The 19553-nt window shown below is 40.9% G+C and overlaps 1 long non-coding RNA gene and 1 pseudogene across 1 annotated transcript; one reads left to right on the plus strand and one right to left on the minus strand.

The window, feature by feature from the left end:
• Positions 1–3333: 3333 nt before the first annotated feature.
• LOC135970022 (uncharacterized) lies at positions 3334–18546 on the minus strand. Its single transcript, XR_010585407.2, has 3 exons — positions 18408–18546; positions 3784–3810; positions 3334–3471 (listed from the first exon to the last, which is right to left on the minus strand). It is a non-coding gene; the product is annotated as an uncharacterized lncRNA (long non-coding RNA).
• LOC102146270 (60 kDa heat shock protein, mitochondrial pseudogene) lies at positions 5573–7208 on the plus strand (annotated as a pseudogene).
• Positions 18547–19553: the final 1007 nt, after the last annotated feature.

The following is a 19553-nucleotide window of genomic DNA, read 5'->3' on the forward strand; positions in this document are numbered from 1 at the left end:
ACAGTGGCTCACACCTGTAATTCCAGCACTTTGGGAGGCTGAGGCAGGTGGATCACTTGAGGTCAGGAGTTTGTACCAGCCTGGGCAACATAGGGAAACCCCATCTCTACTAAAAATACAAAAATTAGCCAGGCATGGTGGCATGTGCCTGTAGTTCCAGCTACTCGGGAGACTGAGGCAGGAGAATTGCTTAAACCCAGGAGGAGGAGGTTGCAGTGAGCCGACATTGTGTCACTGCACTCTAGCCTGGATGACAGAACAAGACTGTCTCAAAAACAAAACAAAGCAAAAATCATCAAGGTATTTTTGTACTCTTCTTTACAAAATCCATAGTGTATCTTAGACTTCCTGCACATCTCATTACATTCTAGATACAATTCCAGGGCACAGTAGCTCCAGGTGGGGTGGACAGTGCAGGTCTAGAGGGTGCTGGATTAAAGGGTTGGACAAACACTGCGTGAACACTACCAGTTCTCCCAGTCTTCAATGTGCCCATAGATGTCAGAAGATTAAATTAGTCTCTTATATCCACTTACATTTGTCTCTTCAGAGAATTTGACAACTAGTGTGTAAAGTTTAAATTGCTTTTAAGTTGGTATTAGTTGCACCATGTTAAGAAAATAAAATCAGTGTTGATTTGCTGTATTCTTCTCCTATTGCTACTATAACAAATTATCACAAATTTATTGGCTTAAAACAACACATATTTATTATCTTACAGTTCAGGAGATCAGAAGTCTAAAACGGGTTGGCATGGTTGTGTTCCTTCCGGAGGCTCTTGGGGGAATCCATTTCCTTGCCTTTTCCAGCTTCTAGAGGTGGCCTGCATTCCTTGGCTCAGGGCCCCTTCGTTCATCTTCAAAACAAAACCAGCAGCATATCATCCTCAAATCTCTCTGTCTCTTTCTCTCTCCTCTGCACAAACATCATATCTCCTACTCTTATTTCTGACTTTCTTCCTCCCTCATAGGAGGAGCCTTCTGATGACATTGAACCCACCTGGTTAATCCAGGATAATCTCCCCACATCAAGATCCTTAACTTAATCATGTATACAAACTCCCTTTTGCCATGTAAGGTATCATATTTACAGATTCTGGGGATTAGGATGTGAATATCTTTGGAGGACCACGGCAGACAGAATTGTCTACCACAATGAAATAGGCTCATATGCTCAACTCAGATCTACAGGTGAGATTTTGTCTCAACACATCTAGTTATGACACAGCTATGGCAAAAACTAGCTATGCCCTAGATCAGTGGTCTCCAGCCTTTTTAGCACCAAGGACCAATTTTGTGAAAGACAAGTTTTTCCATGGCCAGCTGGCAGAGGGGATAGTTTCAGGATAAAACTGTTCCACCTCAAATCATCAGGCATTAATTAGAGTCTCATAAGAAGCACACCACCTAGATCCCTCACACGTGCAGTTCACCATAGGGTTCTTATGAGAGTCTAATGCCGCCACCGATCTCACTAATGCTCATTTACTTGCCACTCACTTCCTGCTGTGCAGCCCAGTTACAAACAGGCCACAGATGAATACCGGTCCATGGTCCAGGGGTTCGGGACCTCTGTGCTGGGTGACTATTTGTTCCAAGCAGTATTTCATAAAAGTAAAAATGTAGTGTAATAAATATTAGACACATGCTTGGCTTTAATAAGTGAATGTGGTGGTTTCTAGAATTTAAATATATATGCTTAGGGAAAGGCAAGATAGTAGGTATATGAGTTGAATCTGGAAAGAAAGACTCTTTAGCTGTGTAGTACCTATTTTTTAAGCCGTTGTTCCAAATTTGCCAGGAAAAATCTTCACCTTCACACTCAAGTAATTAGTACCACATTTAGCACGGAGTATGCTTTGTCACAAGGATATGATAAAATTCTTTTATAAGAATTTACTCTTTGCTGGCCGGGCGCGGTGGCTCAAGCCTGTAATCCCAGCACTTTGGGAGGCCGAGACGGGCGGATCACGAGGTCAGGAGATCGAGACCATCCTGGCTAATATGGTGAAACCCCGTCTCTACTAAAAATACAAAAAACTAGCCGGGCGAGGTGGTGGGCACCTGTAGTCCCAGCTACTCGGGAGGCTGAGGCAGGAGAATGGCGTAAACCCGCGAGGCGGAGCTTGCAGTGAGCTGAGATCCGGCCACTGCACTCCAGCCTGGGCGACAAAGCGAGACTCCGTCTCAAAAAAAAAAAAAAAAAAAAAAAAGAATTTACTCTTTGCTAAATACATGTGATGAAGTAAAAAAAATCTTAAATCAACAAATATTTAATAAGAATATTATGAGGAAGGCACAGTGCCCAGTACAAAATATACCATAACTTAAACTATAAATTTAACTTTCTTAAGAATAACGACTACTTTAAAAATTTTCCTTCCTTAGCAAGTCAGTGCAAGCAAACTGTTCATGGATTCCACTGGAATATTGCCCTTTAATACTTTCTCTTCAATTTAATCTTATTTGGAGGTTCTATTTACACACTGAAAGAGAAAATTGAGGCAACAATTCCAATTTTAAAACATGTGTTCCTGAACTGCCTGGATCAACATCCGAGTTTGCACCATCCCTGTGTGCTCAGGCTCCAAGTCTCTTGTCCTTGGGGGATGGACAGATACACCCTGACTTGTGATGGGGTTATGTCACAATAAACTAATCATAAATTGAAAATATCTTAAGTTTAAAATGCATTTAATACACCGAATCTACAGAATATCGTGGCTTAGCCTAACCTTCTTGAAACATGCTCAGAATACTTACATCAGCCTACAGATGGGCAACACTACCTAACACAAAGCCTATTTTATAAGGTGTGGAATATCTCATGTAATTTTTTGAATACTATACTGAAAGTAAAAACCAGGATGACTGTATGGGCACTCCAATTAGAGTTACTACTGAATGCTTTTCACTTTTGCACCATCATAAAGTCAAAAAAGCATAAGTGGAACCATTGTTAGGTTGGGGGCCAATTCCAATCCTCAGCTCATGCTGCAATAACAAAATACCATAGACTGAGTGGCTCAACAACAGACATTTATTTCCACAGTTATGGAGGCCAGAAGTCTTCATGCACCAGCATGGTTGGAGCTAGATCCCTCCTTCCGGCTTGCAGATGGCCGCCTTCTTCCTGTGTCCTCACAATGGCAGAAAAAGAGACACACAGCAAGCTCTCTGATGCCCCTTCTTTTAACAGTACTAATCCCATCGTGAGGCCATGGCCTCATGACCTCATCTAAACTTAATTATCTCCCAAAGGCCCCATCTCCAAATACCATGACATTGGGGGTTAAGGCTTCAAAATACGAATTTTACAGGGACGTAATTCAGTCCATAGCATGGAATATGCAGGACCTGGGCAAAAAAGGGCCTCAGGGTGATGGACCTATTCTGGCAAACTGGATCAGACTCAGCTCTTTAGTCATCCTCCAGCGTTCCTGGTGGAGGATGTTCTTCCAGACACCCCAGGCTGTGGGGAGAAGAGTAAATGTGATTACTGCTGAAAGCTCATTTCTCAGGTTCTCTAAATATGGGTTCAATGTGCAACCCTCAAAGGGAATTTTCTACCCAAAACTATAGCTTTGCAGCTAAACAATTATATTCTTGAAATGATGTCTAGGGAGACTGAGTTTTCTTAAATAACAAATCTAAGGAGAAACCAAATGCCTAGCTGGCAAGACAACTTTCTTGCCTAATTTTACTTTTTAAAATATTTTTTACTTTTCTTGAAATAGAAATAAATAGGGTGAAGTTCTATAAGCCAGGGAAAAGATTCACTTACCGATTCTTGAACTAAAATATTACTGTGCTGAAAAGAGAAGCAGATGATGAGTATATATATGACAATCACTTTCATGAAAACTCAGTTCTAGAAAGACACTAAATTTCATTTATTGTTTGTCTAAAGAGAGAGTGCATGCATAGTAATTAACGGACAAGACGGTCAAAAAGTAACTGTTCTAGTGCTTTATTCTGGATAAATGCAGTGTAATTATGATTCTTGTGAATTTCAGTGAAGCATGATTTAATACTACAGCAAGGGTGCCATTAAAGTGTGGGTATTAACTTTCCAATAATTTCTAGAAATTGAAATGGAATGTGTTTGGCAATAACATGACATTTTGACACCAATGAAAATATTTTATGTAGTTATGTAAGTGATAAAAATAAATGCTTTATAAAAACTTATCCAGAAGGACTTATAACTAGGAAAAACAATCATAATTAACAAGATTTTGTGAAGCGTGCAGCAGCCAAAGACAACTTTTAGGCCAGCTGAAGGTGATGAGGTCATTTCTGGTCCTAAGTTCATAGAATGTGACCACCTGTAGAGATTTTTTTAACGCACTTAAAGGAATTAATTTTCCAAATATGGAGAAACTGAGAGAGTCTCCGTCTTTTACGTGACTTTCTATTGTGCCAATGTAATGGAATCAAATACACACTTCAGCTTTTTAAGCAGCTGTTCCTATGGTGCAGGAGTAAATGTGTAAACTCTACCAGTACCAGCTGGAAAAAAAGAACATGAATCTATTATTTCCGAAAGTATTATGAAACCTAGATTTTGTTTCCAGGATAGAATGTGTCCAAAGCAACCAAATTAAGAGGAGGATTGTGAAATTATCCAGTGGATAAGGAACCATCTTGACATTTTGACTGGCTGATACAAACAAAGCTATATGGGCAGGTGACCCTGCCTCCTGTTGCATTAACTGTGCAGAGTCCACCACAATACTGAAGAGATTCTTTTTACTATTTTTAACTGAGATCAGTACAGCACAAGACTCTTAACCACAGTAACATCAAAAGAACAAGACAAGTATATGTCTTTTTCAAAATGAACATTACTGATCTCTAAATTCATAATGTCTACCGAGGATTTCTAAGTCAAATAATAACAATTATGATGATAGTAATAATAATAGAAGATATTTCACTAAAACATGCATATCTTTTGACTCTACATTTAAATATAATTTTAATAAAATTCTATTTGTAAGTATTACCAAATAAGGACAAAAAAGTTTTAGTGTATGATGGTGTTTTTCAAAATAAAATTTACCTTTTAGAGAATTTTTAGGTTCACAGCAAAATTGAGTACAAAGTACAGAGAGTTCCCGTCTATACCCTGCACCCCCTGACACACATACGTAGACAACTATCAGTCTCCTACAAGAAAGTGGTACATTTGTTACAATCAACAAACCTACATTTATACATGTTTATCATCCAAAATCCATAGCTTATTAGAGTTCATTCTTGATGTTGTATATTCTATGGCTTTGGACATGTAGCCACCATTATAGTATCATAAACAATAGTTTCACTGTTGTAAAAAATCCTCCATGTTCCATCTACTTATCTCTCATTCCTCCTCAACCCCTGGCAAGTACGGTTCTTTTTACTGTCTCTATAGTTTTGCATTTTCCAGAATGTCACATAGTTAGAATCATACAGTATATAGCCTTTTAAGATTGGCTTCTTTCACTTAGCAATATGCATTTAAGTTTTCCTCATGTCTTTTTGTGGCTTGATAGACCACCCCTGAAGAAACTGCTCAGGTTGCTACAATGTCTGCAAATGGAGACAAAGAAATTGGCAACCTAATTTCTGATGCAATGAAAAAGGTCAAAAGAAAGGGTTTCATCACAGTAAAGATGGAAAAACACTACGGATGAATTAGACATTATTGAAGGCACGAGGCCAGGTGCGGTGGCTCACGCCTGTAATCCCAGCACTTCGGGAGGCGGAGGCGGGCAGATCACGAGGTCAGGAGACTGAGACCACCCTGGCTAACACGGTGAAACCCCATCTCTACTAAAAATACAAAAAATTAGCCGGATGTGGTGACATGCGCCTGTAGTCCCAGCTACTTGGGAGGCTGAGGCAGGAGAATCGCTTGAACCCAGGAGGCAGAGGTTGTAGTGAGCTGAGATTGTACCACTGCACTCCAGCGTGGGTGACAGAGCGAGACTCCATCTAAAAAAAAGAAAAAAGACATTATTGAAGGCATGAAAGTTTGAGGATATATTTCTCCATACTTTATTAATACATCAAAAGGTCAGAAATGTGAATTCCAGGATTCTTATGTTCTATTGAGTGAAAAGAAAATTTCTAGTGTCCAGCCCATTGTACCTGCTCTTGAAATTGCCCATGCTCACCATAAGCCTTTGGTCATAATTGCTGAAAATGTTGATGGAAAAACTCTAAGTACACTCATTTTGAATAGGCTAAAAGTTGGTCTTCAGGTTGTAGCAGTCAAAGCTCCGAGGTTTGGTGACAGTAGAAAGAACCAGTTTAATGGTATAACTATTGCTACTGGTGGTGTACTGTTTGAAGAAGAGGAGTTGACCTTAAATCTCGAAGATATTCAGCCTCATGACTTAGGAGAAGTTGGAGAGGTCACTTGATGCTCAAACATGATGCTATGTTCTTAAAAGGAAAAGGTGACAAGGCTCAAGTTGAAAAACGAATTCAAGGAATTATTGAGCAACTGGATGTCACAACTAGTGAATATGAAAAGGAAAAATTGAACGGCTGGCAAAACTTTCAGATAGAGTAGCTGTGCTGACAGTTAGTGGGACAAGTGATATTGAAGTGAATGAAAAGAAAGACAGAGTTACAGATGCCCTTAATGCTACAAGAGCTGTTGTGGAAGAAGGCATTGTTCTGGGGAGGGGGTTGTACCCTACTTTGGTGCATTGGTGCCTTGGACTCATTGACTCCAGCTAATGAAGATCAAAAAATTGGTATAGAAATTATTAAGAGAACACTCAAAATTCCTGAAATGACCATTGCTAAAAATGCAGGTGTTGAAGGATCTTTGATAGTTGAGAAAATTACGTAGTTCCTCAGAAGTTGGTTATGATGCCATGGTCAGAGATTTTGTGAATATGGTGGAAAAAGGAATTATTGAGCCAACAAAGGTTGTGAGAAGTGCTTTATTGGATGCTGCTGGGGTAGCCTCTCTGTTAACTACAGCAGAAGTTGTAGTCACAGAAATTCCTAAAAAAAGAGAAGGACCCTGTAATGGGTGCAATGGGTAGAATGGGAGGTGTTATGGGAGATGGCAAGTTCTAATTATTAGAATAGTGCTTTACTTTAATTAATGAACTATGGCAGGAAGTCCAAGGCAGTGTTCCTCACCAATAACTTCAGAGAAGCTGGAGAAAATGACTGAAGAAGAGGCTAGCTGATGTTCAGGAAATCACTATAACGATCAGTTACTGGTTTCAAGTGACAAATATATAACGTTTGACTGCTGTCATTGTCTATGCCTACAGATAATTTATTTGTGGCCGGGCGCGGTGGCTCAAGCCTGTAATCCCAGCACTTTGGGAGGCCGAGACGGGCGGATCACGAGGTCAGGAGATCGAGACCAGCCTGGCTAACACTGTGAAACCCCGTCTCTACTAAAAAAATACAAAAAACTAGCCGGGCGAGGTGGCGGGCGCCTGTAGTCCCAACTACTCGGGAGGCTGAGGCAGGAGAATGGCGTAGACCCGGGAGGCGGAGCTTGCAGTGAGCTGAGATCCGGCCACTGCACTCCAGCCTGGGCGACAGAGCAAGACTCCGTCTCAAAAAAAAAAAAAAAAAAAAAGATAATTTATTTGTATTTTTGGATAAAAAGACATTTGTATAGTCCTAATACTGGGTGCAAAAGCCACGTACCAATGTACTGCTTTGAACTTAAATCACTGAGGCATTTTTAATACTATTCTGTTAAAATATTTAGGGCTTGCCACCACCAGAGGAGAATTTAATCAGCCTTTCTGTGGAGAGTGAGAATAATTGTGTACAAAGTAGAGAAATATCCAATTATGTGACAACCTTAGTGTAGTAAAAATTTGTTTAAAGTTAAAAAAAAAAAAAAAAAAGAACTGGAACAAGACAAAGATGTCCGCACTCGCCATTCCTATTCAACACAGTACTGGAATTCCTAGCCAGTACAATTAGAAAAGAGAAATAAATTAAGGGCATCCAAATCAGAAAGGAAGAAGTCAAATTATCCTTGTTCACAGACAACACGAGTGTATAATTAGAAAACCCTAAAGACTCCACAAAAAAATGTTGGAACTGATAAATGAATTTAGTTGGAACTGAAAAATGAATTCTAAGTAAAGTTGCAGGATACAAAATAATCATACAAAAATCAATAGTATTTATATACACTAACAGCACATGCTCTGAGAAAGAAATCAAGAAGGCAAACCCATTCACAATAGCTACATGAATTATAAAATACCTAGAATACATTTAACCAAATAAGTGAAAGATCTATCTTAGAAAAGCTATAACACACTGATGAAGGAAATTGAAGAGGACATTTTAAAAATGGAAAGGGTTCATGACCAGCCTGGTCAACATGGTGAAACTGTGTCTCTACTAAAAAAAAAAAAAGACAAAACGCTTGAACCTGGGAGGCAGAGGTTGCAGTGAGCTGAGATTCCACCATCGCACTCTAGCCTGGCTGACAGAGTGAGACTCCATATACATATATAAAAAGGAAAGATATTGTATGCTCATGGATTAGAATTGATATTGTCAAAATGTCAATACTACCCAGAGCAATCTACAGATTTAATGAAATTCCTATCAAAATACCAATGACATTCTTCACAGAAATAGAAAAAACAGTCCCCAAATTTACATGAAACCACAAAAGACTCTGAATAGCCAAAGGAATCCTGAGCAAAATGAACAAAGCTGGAGGCATCACACTACATGACTTCAAAACACATTATAAACCAATGGTAACCAAAGTAGCACGGTACTTGGGGAAAAATAGACACATAAGGCTAGGTGCAGTGGCTCACGACTGTGTTCTCAGCACTTTGGGAGGCTGAGGCAGGAAGATCACTTGAGGCCAGGAGTTTGAGACCAGCCTTAGCAACATACTGAGACCCTATGTCTACAAAAAAGAAAAAAAAAAATAGCTGGGCATGGTGGCGTGCACTAGTTGTCCCTAGCTGCTCAGGAGGCTGAGGCTGGAGGACTGCTTGAGTCTAGGAGTTAGAGGCTGCAGTGAGCTATGATCACACCACTGCACTCTAGTGTGGGTGACAGGGTGTGATCCTGTCAGAAAGAAAAAAAGACAGACAGAGAGAGAGAGAGAGGAAGGAAGGAAGGAAGGAAGGAAGGACACACAGAACAATGCAACAGAATAGAGAACCCAGAAATAAATCCATGTATTCACAACCAACTCATTTTTACAAAGGTGCCAAGAACAAACACTGGGAAAAAGACAGTCTCTTCAACAAATGGTGCTGAAAAACTAGATAACCCCATGCAGAAGGATGAAACTAGACCCCTATCTCTAAGCATATAGAAAAAGCAAATCAAAATGGATCAATGACTTAAATCCAAAACCTTAAAACTATGAAACTACTAGAAGAAAACAATGGGGAAATGCTTCAGGACATTAGTCTGGGCAAAGGTTCTTGAGTAAGATCTCAAAAGCACAGGCTACAAAAGCAAAAATAGACAAATAGGATTATATCAAGTGAAAAAGCCTTTGCACAGCAGTGACAATCAACAAAGAGAAGAGACAGCTCATCTACTGGGAGAAATTATTTGCAAATTATCCAACTGACAAGGAATTAATTACCAGAATATATGAGGAGCTCAAACAACTCGACAGCAGAAAAACAAATAATCCAATTAAAAATGAGAAAAATATCTGAGTAGATATTTTTCAAAAGAAGACAAACAAATGGCCAACAGGTATAAAATAAAATGCTCAACATCACTAATCATGGAAAAAATGCAAATCAAAACCACAATGAGATATCCTCTCACCCTAGTTAAAATGGCTTTTATTAAAAAGACAAAGAGGCCGGGTGTGGTGGCTGAAGCCTGTAATCCCAGCACGTTGGGAGGCTGAGGTGGGTGGATCACCTAAGGTCAGGAGTTTGAAACCAGCGTGGCTAACATGATGAAACCCCGTCTCTACTAAATACACAAAAATTAGCTGGGCATAGTGGTGGGCGTCTGTAATCCCATCTACTCTGGAGGCTGAGGTAGGAGAATCGCTTGAACCTGGGAGGCGGAGGTTGCAGTGAGCCGAGGTCATGCCACTGTACTCCTGGCTGGGTGACAGAGTGAGACTCCATCTCAAAAAAAAAAAAAAAAAGAAAAGAAAAAAAAGACAAAGAATAATGAGTGCTGGCAAGGATGTGGAGAAAGGGGAACCCTCATACACTGTTGGTGGGAATGTAAACTAGTACAGTCACTATGGAGAACAGTTTAGAGGTTCCTCAGAAAACTAAAAATAGAGCTACCATAGAAGACAGCAATCCCACTACTGGGTATATACCAAAAAAACCAAAATATCAAAGAAATATCTGTGCTCACATGTTTATTGTAGCATTATTCACGATAGCCAAAATATGGAATCAACCTAAGTACCTATCAATGCATGAAGAAACTGTGGTATATATACACAATAGAATATTATTCAGCCACAAAAAAGAATGAAATCCTGTCATTTGCAGCAACATGGGCAGAACTGGGGGTCACTATGTTATGTGAAATAAGCCAGGCACAGAAAGACACATATTGCATGTTCTCATTCATATGTGGGAGCTAAAAAAGTGGACCTCATGGAGGTAGAGAGAAGAACGGTTACCAGAGACTGAGAAGGATGGGGGAAGAGGGAATAAAGAGAGGTTGACTAATGGGCACAAAAATATAGTTAGATAGAAGATACAATACATAGTGTTCGGTAAGTCAGTAAGGTTGTTAGGGAAGCAGGAGCCCAGGAGAGCCAGGATGACACCAATTTAAGTTCCACTTTATTTTGAGACTAACCAGGCACATTCCTTGCCAGCCATGACCCATGGTCATAAGATGTTTACAGCTGAGGAAAACCTACAAGGACGCACTCCTACGACAGCAGAAAGTCTAGATGTCCCAATACTCATAACAATACATGGTTTCAAAATAATTATAGTTATGCTTTACTTACACACTAAAATGTCAAGAATCATTTTCCTTAAATTAACAGTATAATAAATTTTGTCATGCTGTCTGCTCACCCACATGTAGGCACAGCTTAGTTTGGCCTTTACATAGACAAGACCCCTACATAAGAAAAACTTAAAGACAGTACATTCCTCTGCTTGCTTTCTGAGGATGCCCTACTCTATAATGAAGTAGCTTTCAATAAACTGTATCTTCTCACCGTACAACCTTAGACTGGTGCTACATTTGTTATTGATTTTCGTAGCTAAGGATAATCATTTCAAAACATTTACATAATCCTCCTCATTTTTACTTTAAAAACCTTTATTCTTTCTTTCTCTCCCTGAATACATACAGTTTACTGTGGTATGCAAATTCACGTAGCAATGCTCTATTCCCAAATAAGCATTGTTTTCTTTTAGAGAGCCTAGAAACTTTCTGTTTGTTATTTATGTTAACAACACAAACCAACTTGAAATTAACTGGACTCCCTACAGAATCCTGATATATCTAAGAAAGACGTGGAATCTAGTCAAGGTCAGTACTAACCCTGAATATCGTGAAGAGAGCTGCAACTCATAGTTTCTATTAAAATGCAAACCAGGTGCTAAATGTTTCTTACTAGACAAAAAAGGAGGGATATTCTCTCTCACACTGAAAGAGGCTTGGACTAAAGCCTTCTTAAAAGCAGAAATATCCCTTATTATGTTATGTTATTATGTTATTAGACTCTATTACCTCTAAGAAACATTAAGTCTCACTAGAAAGATGAAAGTAAAATGACTGACTGAGCACATGCTCCTACCATCATAGCACCAAAAACCACAAGCAAGCATGGAACCAAATGACCTCAAAATAATTCATTTGAAACATCTCTTCAATAAGAAGTCATGACTGTAACATACTAGAAAATGCAGGGAATCCACATGTACCAGAGAGGGTTCCATTGCATACAATAGAATCTACGCTAGTTAGTTTAATCTAAAGGGAATTTATTACAGCAGAGGTTCCCCAACTCCAAGGCCATGGACTGGTACCTCCTGTCAGATCAGCGGCGGCATTAGATTCTCATAGAAGCGCAAACCCCATTGTGAACTGCACAGGTGAGGGATCTAGGTTGTGCACTCCTTATGAGAAACTCATGCCTGATGATCTGTCACTCAAATCACTCCCTAATGGGATCCTCTAGTTGCAGGAAAACAAGCTCTGGGCTCCCACTGATTCTACATTATGGTGAGGGTATAATTATTTCATTATATATTACAATGTAATAAATGAGGTGCACAATGAATGTAGTGTGGCTGGGCGCAGTGGCTCACACCTGTAATCCCAGCACTTTGGGAGGCCGAGGCAGGTGGATCACTTGAGGTCAGGAGTTCGAGACCAGCCCGGCCAACGTAGTGAAATCCCACCTCTACTAAAAACACAAAAATTTTCCAGGCATGGTGGTGCGTGCCTGTAGTCTCAGCTACTAGGGAGGCTGAGGCAGGAGAATCGCTTGAACTGGGAGGCAGATGTTGCAGTGAGCTGAGATCACGCCACTGCACTCCAGCCTGGATGACAAAGCGAGACTCCATCTCAAAAATAAATAATAAATAAATAAATAAGTAAAATTAATTAAATAAATGTAATGGGCTTGAATCATCACAAAATCAACCCCCCTCCCCACGGTCTGTGGAAAAACTGTCTTCTACAAACCAGTCCCCGATGCCAAAAAGGTTGGGGGCCGCTATATTACAGCAAAGCCAAAGGGTCTCACAATCACTGAGAGGTCTAAAGAAGACCTACTTTGGGCTATACTTTCAAGAACATCTCCTAAAGCCACGCTGCAGAACTGAGCTTCTGGCCCTGCCACAGTCAGGAAACTGTGGAATCAGGAATCAGCTGCTGCACTACAAGCTCCAGACCAAAGCCACTTACACCACCCGCCATCCACAGCTGCAAAATGAAGGAGCTGCATGCACGGAATTCTCCTAATTGGATCTTGCCTCAGATTTCCTTTTGAATACAAATTTAAATTTCTCATACCAGAAACAGAGCTCGGTCACCCTTGACACAGTTTTCAGTTCTACAACACAGCTGAATGGCTCAGCCAGTGGCCAGTGACAATAACTTAGAGACATCCCTCCCACCTAGCTGACCGGGCCCCTGTTCTCCCATTGTTTCCTTTAAATGGACCGTTCAGACATCAGTTTGTGAACTTAAAGTGGCCCATACCCCATTTCCTTATGTATATGGCTGATAACCACATGCTTCTCTCTTTTGCCTGACTCTTCATTCTGGCCTCGCATGACCCAGGGATGGAAGAACCCTTGTGACTCACTACACCCTCCTTGCCCAGGTTTTCTATGTAAAAATCTTTGAACTTGTTTCTTACTGTGGTGGTGTATTAAACTTGTGCATTCCAGGGCTGGGCATGGCAGCTCACGCCTATAATCCCGGCACTTTGGGAGGTGAGTGGATCACTTCAGGTCAAGAGTTCGAAAGCAGCCTGGCCAACATGGTGAAACCCCATCTCTACCAAAAATGCAAAAATTAGCCGGGCCTGGTGGTGGGTACTAGTTGGGAGACTGAGACATGAGAATCACTTGAACCTGGGAGGTGGAGGTTGCAGTGAGCCGAGATCATGCCACTGCACTCCAGCCTGGGTGACAAAGAGAGGCTCTATCTCAAAAAAAAAAAAAAAAAAAAAAAAAAAGATGAATTTGTGCCTTCCATCTGAAGAAGTAGGAGCTGCCCTGGGCTGGGATATTTCTGGAATGCAGGGGAGAACATAAGGTCAGACTCCCAGTGCCAGAGCCATGGCCAGGCAGGTGTAAACTGGACATGGGTCAGACATGAGCCACCAGGGCATCTGCCAATACAAACAAGCGTCCTCTGTAAGGGATTCCCTGGTCAAGGGTCAGACAGCCAGGCATTAGGCTATTTGCCCGGTAAAGGAATTATCCTGAGAAAGGCACACTGTAAACACCACATCTGGCTCCCTCCATTTCTGGTTAGAGCAGGGTTGCTAGCCACTCTGGTACCAGAACCCCAGTTTAACTGGGAGTTTTCAAAGCAGTATGCCCTGCCTCTCAACACTCATGAAGCCAGAGACCCAGCACTGAGGAGTCTCAACACCACAGCTCTTTCAGAAAAACCAACTCTGTCGGCAGAAATAGTGGAGGCAAAAGAAGTCAGCCTCTGCCCGCAGTGTTCTGCCTCTGCCTTCCAAAACCCATGTGGCTGTAAAGGATAGGTGGGACCCTAAATCCCATCTAAAAGCAGAGTTTCAAGGGCATGTCAAAAATGTAGTTTTCCAGCCTCAGTAATTTCGGCAGGCATACGTAGAAGGAGGGTAGAAAAGATACTGAGTGAGGTTACATAGGCTCCCACCCATCCTGAAAAAAGAGCAGAAAGGATATGACTATCAGAGGAAAGCAAGGAGTGATTCCAGGAGAACTCCAAGTGTCAAGGCCTGTGGACACCAGGGTCTCGAGGTAGTCCTGGAGTAACCACCAGGGTGACTGTCTCCATCAACATTACAGCGGTAGGTAGGCTGCCCGAACTCCCCTCTTTGAGTGGAGAACAAAGACAGAATGGAAGAATTGGTTATGAGTATTGGGTCAGAGCCATGCTTAGGAGGAACAGAAACTCTCCTTCTCTAAGAGAAGTTGCTGGTATGTCTTACATGGCAGCACAATGCACCCTTGTCTGAAATCACTGGAAGCTGACTGTGGTATGCATACCACCTTCATATTCAGGCCAACACAGCCTCAATGACGAAGATGAACATGCAGCCAGGAGTTAAACATCTGAAGTGGACAAACACCATGAAAGAGAGGTATACAACTTGATGAACAAAGGAAATCACTTAACACATTAGAATTTATGCAGCAGACAAATGAAAACTTTGAAAATTTATAAAAACTTAGAGATATGAGAATAGATATTGCATCCATGAAACAAGATGATGATGATGATGATTATTATTTTTTGAGACCAAGTCTCGCTCTGTCACCCAGGCTGGAGTGCAGTGGTGCGATCTTGGCTCACTGCAACCTTTGCCTTCTGCGTTCAAGTGATTCTCCTGCCTCAGCCTCCCCAGTCGCTGGGACTACAGGCATGTGCCACCACGCCCAGCTAATTTTTTGTAGTTTTAGCAGAGATGGGGTTTCATCGTGTTAGCCAGGTTGGTCTCAATCTCCTGACCTCATGATCTGCCCACCTCGGCCTCCCAAAGTGCTGGGATTACAGGTGTGGGCCACCGTGCCTAGCCTATTTTTTTTTTAAATATTAGGAAAAAAATGTACTTACCAAATAAAAATCCCAATAAATAACCCACAAAGTAGAGTATACTCAGTTGATGAGATGACATGCTAGCTAGAAGCCTGAATTTCCCTCAAAATGAAAGAGAGGGTAGTGGGTGCAGTGGTGTGCTACCCAGATCCCCCTGTAGGGACCAAGGCACTCACTCTACCATATATTGGCTGTTGACAGGTCACAGCTAACTCCCTCTCTAGGTATTCTCCTCAGGAAAGAAAGCTTCTTTGCCCAGGTAATATCCCCTCCCAAAAGTACACAAGACACTTCACTTGGATTTAGGACAATCTGAAGTGTCAGCCCAAGCCCAAAGCTCCCAGCAGGGTCAGGCGAGGTCGTTGTTGCAATTACATCTCAGCTCAACTTCTCCCTCTACCCTGCCCCACTTCTCTCTCCACTGGCTGCATGCGAATCTCCACCTGAGAGTCTGTTTCTGGGTAGCCCATCCATCTAAGATAGACAGAAAGAACGAAAACAGAAGACATCTAGGTATTTGTCCTTCTGTCTAATCGGATTTCTAAGAGACAAGAACAGAGAATGGAGGGAAGGGAAAATCAAATAAAAGTATCAAAGTAGATTTTCCATCAATAAAAGAGAGTGATCAGATGAAACAGGCCCACCAACTGTTGGATAAGATGAAAAGAAAAAATACATGTATGCATATATGTGTTATATTAGCGTTCTCCAGAAAAACAGAACCAACAGGATGTGTGTATACACAGAAAGAGATTTATTTTAAGGAACTGGCTAAGGTGATTACGGAGGCTGACAGGTCTCAAGATCTTCAGGGTGGGCCTGCAGGATGGGGGCCCAGGAAAAGCCAATGTTGCAGTTCAAACCCAAAGGCCATCTGCTGCAGAATTCCCGAGGTCAGGAGATCAAGGTCATTCTTTTGTTCTTCCTAGGCCTCAAAGTGATTGGATGAGGCCCTCTCACATTATAGAGTGCTTTAAAGCTCACGAATGTAAATGTTAATCTCATGTAAAAACACCCTCACTAAAATATCCAGAGTGTCTGACCACATGTCTAAGTGATGTGGCCCAATCAAGGTGACACATAAAATTAAGCATCACACATATACATATACATCTACTATGAGACTTTCAGAAGACCAAAAATAAACACTTCCAGGGTAAAAAAAAAAAAAAAGATAAAGTATCTACAAAGGAATAAGACTGAATTGGCATGATATCTCATTGATACGGAAGGGCTGGGCTCCTGGCTAAACCTCGCCCTTAAGCCTGGAACATGGCCCTAAGTGAAAGCAGCTGACCTCGTTTTCAAATGCCCAAGTGTTGCCTTTTTGGCCTGCCACACCCCTATCTTGTGCCCATAAAAGCCTTTAGTTGGCAGAGCAACACAGGCAGCTGAGTAGCAGGGATACAAGTGGCTGAGTGGCGAACAGAGAAGCAACTGAGTGTCGGAGACTACAGATAGATGTGGCTAACTGCAGACAGTGTGGCTTCAGGGAAAGATCTACAGGTAGATGCCGCAAACTTCAGACAGTGCAGCTTCAGGGAAAGATCACCTTCTTCCCAGTCATTCTCTTTCCAATTTCCCATCCCGCCCCCCATCCGAGAGCCATTTCCATCATCCAATAAAATCCTCCACATACACTACCCTTCAATCTGTTCATGTGACCTGATTCTTAGACAAGAACCCGGGTGCCAAAAAGGCAGGGGCTTGGATGCTGCTGCAGGGCCTGCACAGAGCCTACTCTTGCCACAGAGGAGTCACCGGCCAGTTCCAGTGTTCACTCCCTCTGGTTCCCACACTCGCTTGCTTGCATGCTCCCTCTTGCAAGGAGTGGCCAGCAGCATGCTGAATGAAACAAGCCATTCCAGTTCCTGCCCACAAAGGGGGTCAAGGGAACTATCTTGTCTTCTCATCAATAGCAACACTGAATGTTAGGAAGACGCTGGAGAATTACCTTCAAAGTTCTGAGGGAATATTATTTTCAACCTAGAATCCTTAATACACAAAAACTGTTTTTTAGGTTGAGGACTTAAATAAAGACATTTGGGATATTACTCTCAGAAACAATTAGCAGAGTATGTATTCCAAACCAATATAAGTCATAAGAAAAATTATGGCATACTATAAAACTGTGGATCAGAGAACTATTAAAATATGTATATATTTTTAAAAAGCCAGGTGCATTGGCTCATGCCCATAATTCAGGAGACTTGGGAGGCTGAGAGGGGAGAATCAGTTGAGGCAAAGACTTCGAGACCAGCCTAGGCAACATAGCAAGACCCCATCTCTAAAAAAATAAAAAAATAAAATAACATACGTAGTTAAATTAAATTAGTTAGTTGTTTTCAAAAATTAATAAGCATCTCCAAAATTTTCAGATGAACTCAACCTGGAAGGGGGGGTTAGGGGACATTGGAAAAAAAAGAGAAATAAAAACATGCCAGAATTTTTATCTTTATTAGGAGAAGATGTGATGCTGACCAATGGCAACACTAAGAAAAATGTGTGTGTGTTTCAAAGTTTAAGTGTGACTGACAGTGAAAAAAAGACAAAGGCAGATTAGGAAAATGGAAACAAAAAGAAGGCAAGATTGTATCCTTAATTTCAAGCAAATTAATTTCAGGCAAAATGAATACACAATACAAACACAAAGGCAGATACTTCATAGTAGGCATAATCTTCAGTCAACATGTATCAATCACTCCAACTGGCATAGCATTGAAATTAAAAAAACCAAAATCTATCAAGAAATATAAGTAGACAAACTCTCTAGTACGAAAAGACTTTTATTATAATTATTATAAAAAGTTAATTCACCTTATTCAGGCCATAAAGATCAAATAGATACAAAAATAAACAGGATTCTAGAAGACCTAAAAACCTAAGTAATAAGGTAAACCCAGTTACTAAAGTCTATACTTTGAAACCAGAAACCAGAAAATAAACTTTCTTTTCAATGGCAGAGAGTAGGAAAGATATTTCTAAGAACAATACAAGAATGAGAAACAAACAAAATAAAGTAGATTGAATAAATATTTCCACCAAAAAAGGTTAATATCTGAAAAACTGTTAATATCTGAAAAACTGTTAATATCTGGTGGAAAATACTGTAAATATAACCAAAAGATAATAACACACTGGAGGAAAATAATTACCAATACTTACATGAGAAATTTCCAGGTAGCAGAAATTGTGTGTTTATTGCCTGGCATCCACACCAGCAACACAGTTTTGCTTGGAAACACCATTCTGGCGATGCAGCTAAAGTGAGACCTTAGTCTCAGTCCTGAGTGGGGCAGATCATTTCATCTCCTTAGCCACAGGATTGATCCACACATGAGCACATGACTCATTTGGGGCCAGTAAGAAAGAGTAAATGGCAGGACTTGTTGCAAGCAATGGTAAGACTCTTCCATTGAATTCGGTAGTGTGAGGATATGAAGATGCAGCCATCTTGCTACCACAAGGAGAGCCAGCCTGAAGGTAAAACAGCAAAGAATAAGTAAATCCAAGAAATAAACACCAGAGACATGTTTCGGTGCCTAAGTAAATTGGATAGAAATAATCAGAACGCTCAATATCTTTAAATGTATTGGTGGAGAGGGGGTGGTAACAATTGGAAGAGACTTTGAGGCTGATTTGCGATATATTAGAAAACTAAGCAGATGAAAAAGTAGCTATTACTAGATTATTGTGGGTTGAGTTGTATTTCCTGAAGAGACATTTTGAAGTCCTAACCACCTTCTCTACCACCACCACCACCACCACCCCCCTCAAAACTGTGAATGTGATCTTAAATATAGTAGGGTCTTTGCAGATGTAATCAAGTTGAGATGCTGCTGGATTAGGGTGCCTCCTAACTGCACCCTAATGCTTGTAAGGATACCAAGGAGAGAGAGATCCTTACAAGGAGAGAGAGTCTTGGAGACATAAAGACACAGGGGAGAAGGCCAAAGAAAGATAAAGGCAGAGATGGGAGCTCCGCTGCCACAAGCCAAAGGCGGCCAGGATTGTTGGCAACCACCAGAAGCTGGAAGACGAAAGGAAGGATTCTTCTCTTCATCAAGGGGCACGGTCAGGCCAACACCTTGATTTCAGATTTCTAATCTACAGGACCAAGAATAAATGTCTTTATTTGTTTACCCAGTTTGTGGTAATTTGTTATGGCATCCCAAGAAACTAATTAATTATTAACTTCAAGGAAAAGCAAAAAGTTGTGCAAGAAAGCAAACGTAACTGGTGTAACATTTGGGGGTCAGATTTCAGTAGCATTTATATAGGCAAAATAATGTTTTAAAAATAATACAATTT

Source organism: Macaca fascicularis, chromosome 3 (assembly GCF_037993035.2).
Source record: "Macaca fascicularis isolate 582-1 chromosome 3, T2T-MFA8v1.1".
NCBI classification, from domain to species: domain Eukaryota; kingdom Metazoa; phylum Chordata; class Mammalia; order Primates; family Cercopithecidae; genus Macaca; species Macaca fascicularis.